The sequence below is a fragment of the Myotis davidii genome, unplaced genomic scaffold (genome assembly GCF_000327345.1).
Source record: "Myotis davidii unplaced genomic scaffold, ASM32734v1 scaffold87, whole genome shotgun sequence".
In the NCBI taxonomy this organism is placed as follows: Eukaryota; Metazoa; Chordata; class Mammalia; order Chiroptera; family Vespertilionidae; genus Myotis; species Myotis davidii.
The window spans coordinates 54457-59867 of record NW_006298164.1 but is presented as its reverse complement, the minus strand read 5'-3'; the positions used below and the strand labels follow the sequence as shown (position 1 = coordinate 59867).

The following is a 5411-nucleotide window of genomic DNA, read 5'->3' as shown; positions in this document are numbered from 1 at the left end:
CCATAAATATGGATGTGACTATGGAACTGGGTGAAGGGAGGAAGCTGTATGTGTTTTGAGTCACATGACAGAAACTTGCCTGGTATCCATGGACAGAGAGGTACTGTACATATGGGCTTAAAGCTTCCTCCAGTGAAGGCCCAGAAGGAAGTGCAGGGCATGAGAGAGAGAGCTTGTATAATCATAGGAAATACCTGAATAATTAGGAACAAGAGTTTGTGAGAAGTAAAAATGTTAAAGACCATGCAGGCAGGGACCAAGAAATATAAGGAATGTGCCATTGCAAACTGGTGGGGATGGGATTCCCAGTTTCCTACATGCACATTATCACAGTGTCTATGTTCTAGAAGGGAACTCATTCTCTGGCCCAGGGAATTAGGACTTGGACAGCTTTGGGGTCATTACTCACATAGCCTCACCATGAATCAACAAAGCTGCATAATTAATTGGCGGCCCATTATATATCTGTCAACTCTTACAGGGAAGAGTGGACATTCCTCACTGGAGGTTCCATGGTGAAGGTGTTTCTGTATAAGGAGCCATTATTCCATTAGGCCAGGTCCCCTGTTTGGTGGGGAAGCACGGGACTTGGTTGGAATCTCTGTAAGGAGGATTCTCCAAAAGATTGGGGACCTCTAGGAGGACTTTGACAAAAGCAGAAAGCCCTGCCTTGACTTTTCCAAACAAGTCCGAGCTCCATGGTGTTTCACTGGAATCTCTATGTTTAGTCTTTAAAGGCCCAACCTTGTAGAAGCATGTGCTTTCTCAAGGATACTTACACTGCTAATTCTACCTAGAGGTTAATTTTAGTGCAAGTTGTTGTTACAATAAAAGGCTAAAGAGGCAGGCAATTGGGGCTGCTTAGGTGCCTCATGCCAAGCAGCCCCTTAGCCTTTTCTTTCACGGAAACATGTGCCAGAGTAATCCATTCATCTGCCACTTAGGGTCTGCTGGTCAGTCCTGGCATGTCTCAGTCCATAATCTTCATCATCGTCATCATCGTCATCATCATCATCATCATTATCACAATTTGCTTCCTTATAATCATTCTTCTCATTTTCTATAGACATGGTGGTTGTAGACACACACTTCCTTTTTATCAGAAAAGAAAGCAGGCATCTACTCTTCAGATGTCATTGGGAGCTGAGACGCAAATGGCCCCACTTTAAGTTGACACAGGCCTTTGAAAAAGCCGATTGGTGGGAAAGTACAGATTCCCACCAGGACATTGGACCAAGATTCTTTCCAAATATATTCTCATTATCACCACCACCACCACCATCATAATCATTGTTATCATCATCATAACCATCTTCATTGTCCTTTGCTTATTTATAATTATTCTTCTCATTTTCTTTAGACCTGGTTTTTGTACACACACAAGTACTATTTATCTCAATTTTCCTCATTTTGTATAGTTCTTAAGTAAAATACATAATATTCCTCTATTTTCTTTTTTGTTTGACTTCTAACAACTGATGGCTGATTGCTGCCTCTTGTCCACCTGCCCCTTACATGGGAAATCAGATAAGAAATCATAGTTTTCTCCTTAGATGCTAGTGTGAAATTGATATGACCCCCTGGAAGCGGAATTCCTCCCCATCCCCACAACCTCACAAAATAAAAGCTCTGGGCAAGTCTCCTTTCCTGGCTCCATTAAAGCAGGTCTGTGATCCTCAAGGACCTTTCTTGAGCTTCCCAGGGATTTCAACTATGAGCATAATAAACATTCCATGCCCCTTGGTATGAGTGTATGTCATCAGCCTGCACATCTGTACCAGGTCCCTCTGCCTCTGCCTGGTGTCACCTACTCTTGGTGCAATGACATGACGACAAGACAATGACCATCACCACTGTGGGTCCTTCCTAAGTTCTGTCTCTGTCTTCTAAGTTCTGTGTCTCGGGTCTGTCTCTTGGTTCTGCCTCTCTTGGTTCTGCCTCCTGTGGGTCCTTCTTTTGTAGCTTTGGGTTCACATACTTGTGGTGCACGCAGTCCAGCATTCAGGTGAGCTGCACTGTTGAGTCACTAGAGCAGGGGTGGGCAAACTTTTTGACTCGAGGGCCACAATGGGTTCTTAAACTGGACTGGAGGGCCGGAACAAAACCATGGATGGAGTGTTTGTGTGAACTAATATAAATTCAATGTAAACATCATTACATAAAAGGGTACGGTCTTTTTATTTTTTTTAGTTTTATTCATTTCAAACCGGCCGGATCTGGCCCGCGGGCCGTAGTTTGCCCACGGCTGCACTAGAACCTCATATATATATTATTGATTTTTTACAGAGAGGAAGGGAGAGAGATAGAGAGTTAGAAACATCGATGAGAGAGAGACATCGATCAGCTGCCTCCTGCACATCTCCCCCTGGGGATGTGCCCGCAACCCAGGCACCTGCCCTCGACCGGAATTGAACCCGGGACCCTTCAGTCCACAGGCCGATGCTCCATCCACTGAGCCAAACCGGTTTCGGCAGTAGAGCCTCTTGACAGATATAGGGGACCTGGGTCAGAAGATTTCATGATTAATTGGCATTTAGAGACAAGAGTAAGGCAAGGCATTTGCCTCTGCCTTTTGTGGGTGTGGCAAAGTTTTCCTCCTCCTACAATAAATATCTGTAATTCAGATGGTGAAGATGCAACCCCCAAAGTGACAGAAAAACAGCCCTTAAGGACAATCTAAACCTTCACCTGGGCTGTGAGCTGTGCTCAGTGTGTCCTGAGCGCCCCCTAATGGTGGTGACAGACTCTCCTGCAGGGAGGTTTGTGTCAGGGCTCACACTGACTTCCTCTTATTGTGCCTCTTGCACAGTAATACACGGCTGTGTCCTCAGAAGTCAGTTTGGTCATTTTAAGAGAGACTGTGCTCGTAGGGTTGTCCCTGGAGATTGTGAATCTTCCTTGAACTGCTGGAGCATACCACTGAGTCGTTCCCTTTGGTTGACTCACTTGTGCCACCCACTGCAGGCCCTTCCCTGGAGCCTGGCGGACCTAGTGCATGCTGTAGTTAGTGAAGGTGAATCCAGAGGCTTTGCAGGAGAGGCTTAGAGACCCCCCGGGGGGCACCACGCTTCCCCCAGAATCCACCAGCTGAACTTGGCACAGACCACCTGCAAACAGAGACACAGACTGAGAACTGCCCCGTGTCACCCAGTCCCCATGAGCCTGATGCAGAGGGACGAACCTTTGACAGCGAAGAGAAGGGCAGCCCAGATGAGCATAGACCCCATGGTGTGGACACTGAGGGGTTCACACAGGAGGCTCCTCTCCAGGATCTGCAGGGTCCCAACCTGGCAGGCTTTCATGAGCAAGGGAGGCGCCGCATTTACATGTCTTTCCCTGAGGACCTGTCTGAGCTGTCAGGGGACTCCTCCCTCCTGTGGTCATATGGGGAGGGTGGTGGAGAAGGGTGCCTGGGCCAGGACTCAGGAGCACATGCCTGGTCTGCACATTCTAGAAGCTTGTCTGTGAATAGTGGTAGACATACTCTGCCAGGACGGAAAGTGGTACTTTTAAGGTTCCCCTGTGCACGTTGCACACAAAACCTCTCAGGAGACATCCTGCTAGTGGTTGTTCTGAGCCTCACAGTCTGAGGAAAGGTGTCTGAACCAGCTTCCTGAAACAAGGCATGCATGTCTGCCATGGGGAAGCCTTCCCTGGCATTTCTGAAAGAGTGGCAGCCCCAGTCCTGCTACTTGTATGCAGGTGGTTCTCTGCAAGGATGCCCTAGGCTGCAGGCGGTTGCCTCGGGGGAGAACCTGAGGAACATAACCCTCTTCAGCCCAGGCCTCTAGTGCCAGGTCTCAGCTTACATGTGGGAGATGCTGTTACGTAGCCTGGTGTGCACACTCAGCATCCTGAAGGGTCCACCATGCAACACAACAGTGCCTGTTTATCTCAGGAGCATGTTTTCTGATATCTTTGGGGGAGCCTCCATGACCGTTGGCAGTGGAGCTGCAGGAAGCGGTGAACACAGGGACAAACTCCATAAACAGAGGACAGTTCCCTGCCCAGGAACTGGGTCCCTTAAATACAGCCCCTGAGACCCTGTGCCTGTGAATTCTAGGATTGTGCCTGAGATCATATGAGTAAGTCGCAGTGGAGAAAACAGCACAGCCCTCCTCATTCTGGGAGATGAGGAAGTGGACCTACCTCTGAGGGGGTGATTTTCATCCATTCCTTTTAGCTTCTGAAAGGTCACTTCCTCCATTTTTTCATGAATAAATTCTTGAGTGCAAAGTCTTACCACCTGGGTGGTCAACAAACTTATTGGATGATTATGTCATAAACTCTAAATCCTGAATGCAGCTTCTTGAAGAGCCCCCAAGAGCAGCTCAAGGAGAACACGCTGGGCCTTTGGTGAGAACCTGGACATGGGGGCTGGCCTGGCCCAGGGCAGCAGAGGGGAGAGCACCTGACATCCAGAGCCAGTAGGCCATTCTCATCAGGGTCCCCAGTCCCTTGGTGTTTACAGATGTGCCCAGGTCCAACCTGGCCAGAGGGAAGGTGTGTCTGAATGGAGACTGGTACACACTCTTGAACACAGAGAAGGAAATGTATCAGGTGTGCCTATGCATATGTGGGTTTGTGTGGGTTACTCGGCGTGCTCATTCCCAAGAAGGAAGGAGTGAGTCTACTGGGGAAATGAGCTGTGACGCTGTGGAAATTGCAACTGTGGAGGGACACTGATCACATTGGAGTGATAGTGGTAGACCCTGTGGGAAAAGTCAGATATGGTCACATAAGAAAATAGAGGTCAACCTTTCTGCCCTAAGCTGCTGAGGCCCTGCCCCCTGCGCAGAGCGTGTGGTGTCACATCTGTCTTCTCGCCCCTGGGATCCAGGCTGTGAGCTGAGAGGGAGAAGCATGATTGACCACCTCTTTGGAACCATGGCACCCCTTTCCCTGGCACCTGGCAACATTTTCCAGGCTGGTGCTGATGATGAGAGAGCAGAGACAGCTCACCTGTCCTCCTTTATTGGTCATCGCTATAGGAGACTTGGTAAAGAGCACCTTGGGACCAAAAGGCATGGACACAATCCTGGGAAGCAGTGGATGAGATGCCTCTCTTATGGTGATCAATGAAGCTGCAACTATCCTAAAAAAACATCGGTGTTGATAATCCAGCAGGTAAATGTTTGTTGATATGGCAAGGGTTTTGGATGATGAAGTTGGAGATGGCACTATCTCTGTTCCTGTTTTAGAAGCAGCATGACTAAGGGAATCAGAATATTTAATTTCAAAAAAGACTCATCTTCAGACCATCATTGTGGGTTGGAGAGAATCCCTAAAGGCAGCAAGACAGGCTCTGTTAAATTCGGCAGTTGATCATGGTTCTGATGAAGATAAATCTTGCCAAGATTTAATGAGCATTGCAGGAACAACATCATCCTTAAAACTTCTTTCTCATCACA

At 48.0% G+C, this 5411-nt stretch overlaps 1 pseudogene; it reads left to right on the top strand.

Annotated features, from left to right (window-relative positions):
- Positions 1-4887: 4887 nt before the first annotated feature.
- The window catches only part of LOC102765640, a 1442-nt pseudogene continuing 918 nt past the window's right edge, over positions 4888-5411 (top strand).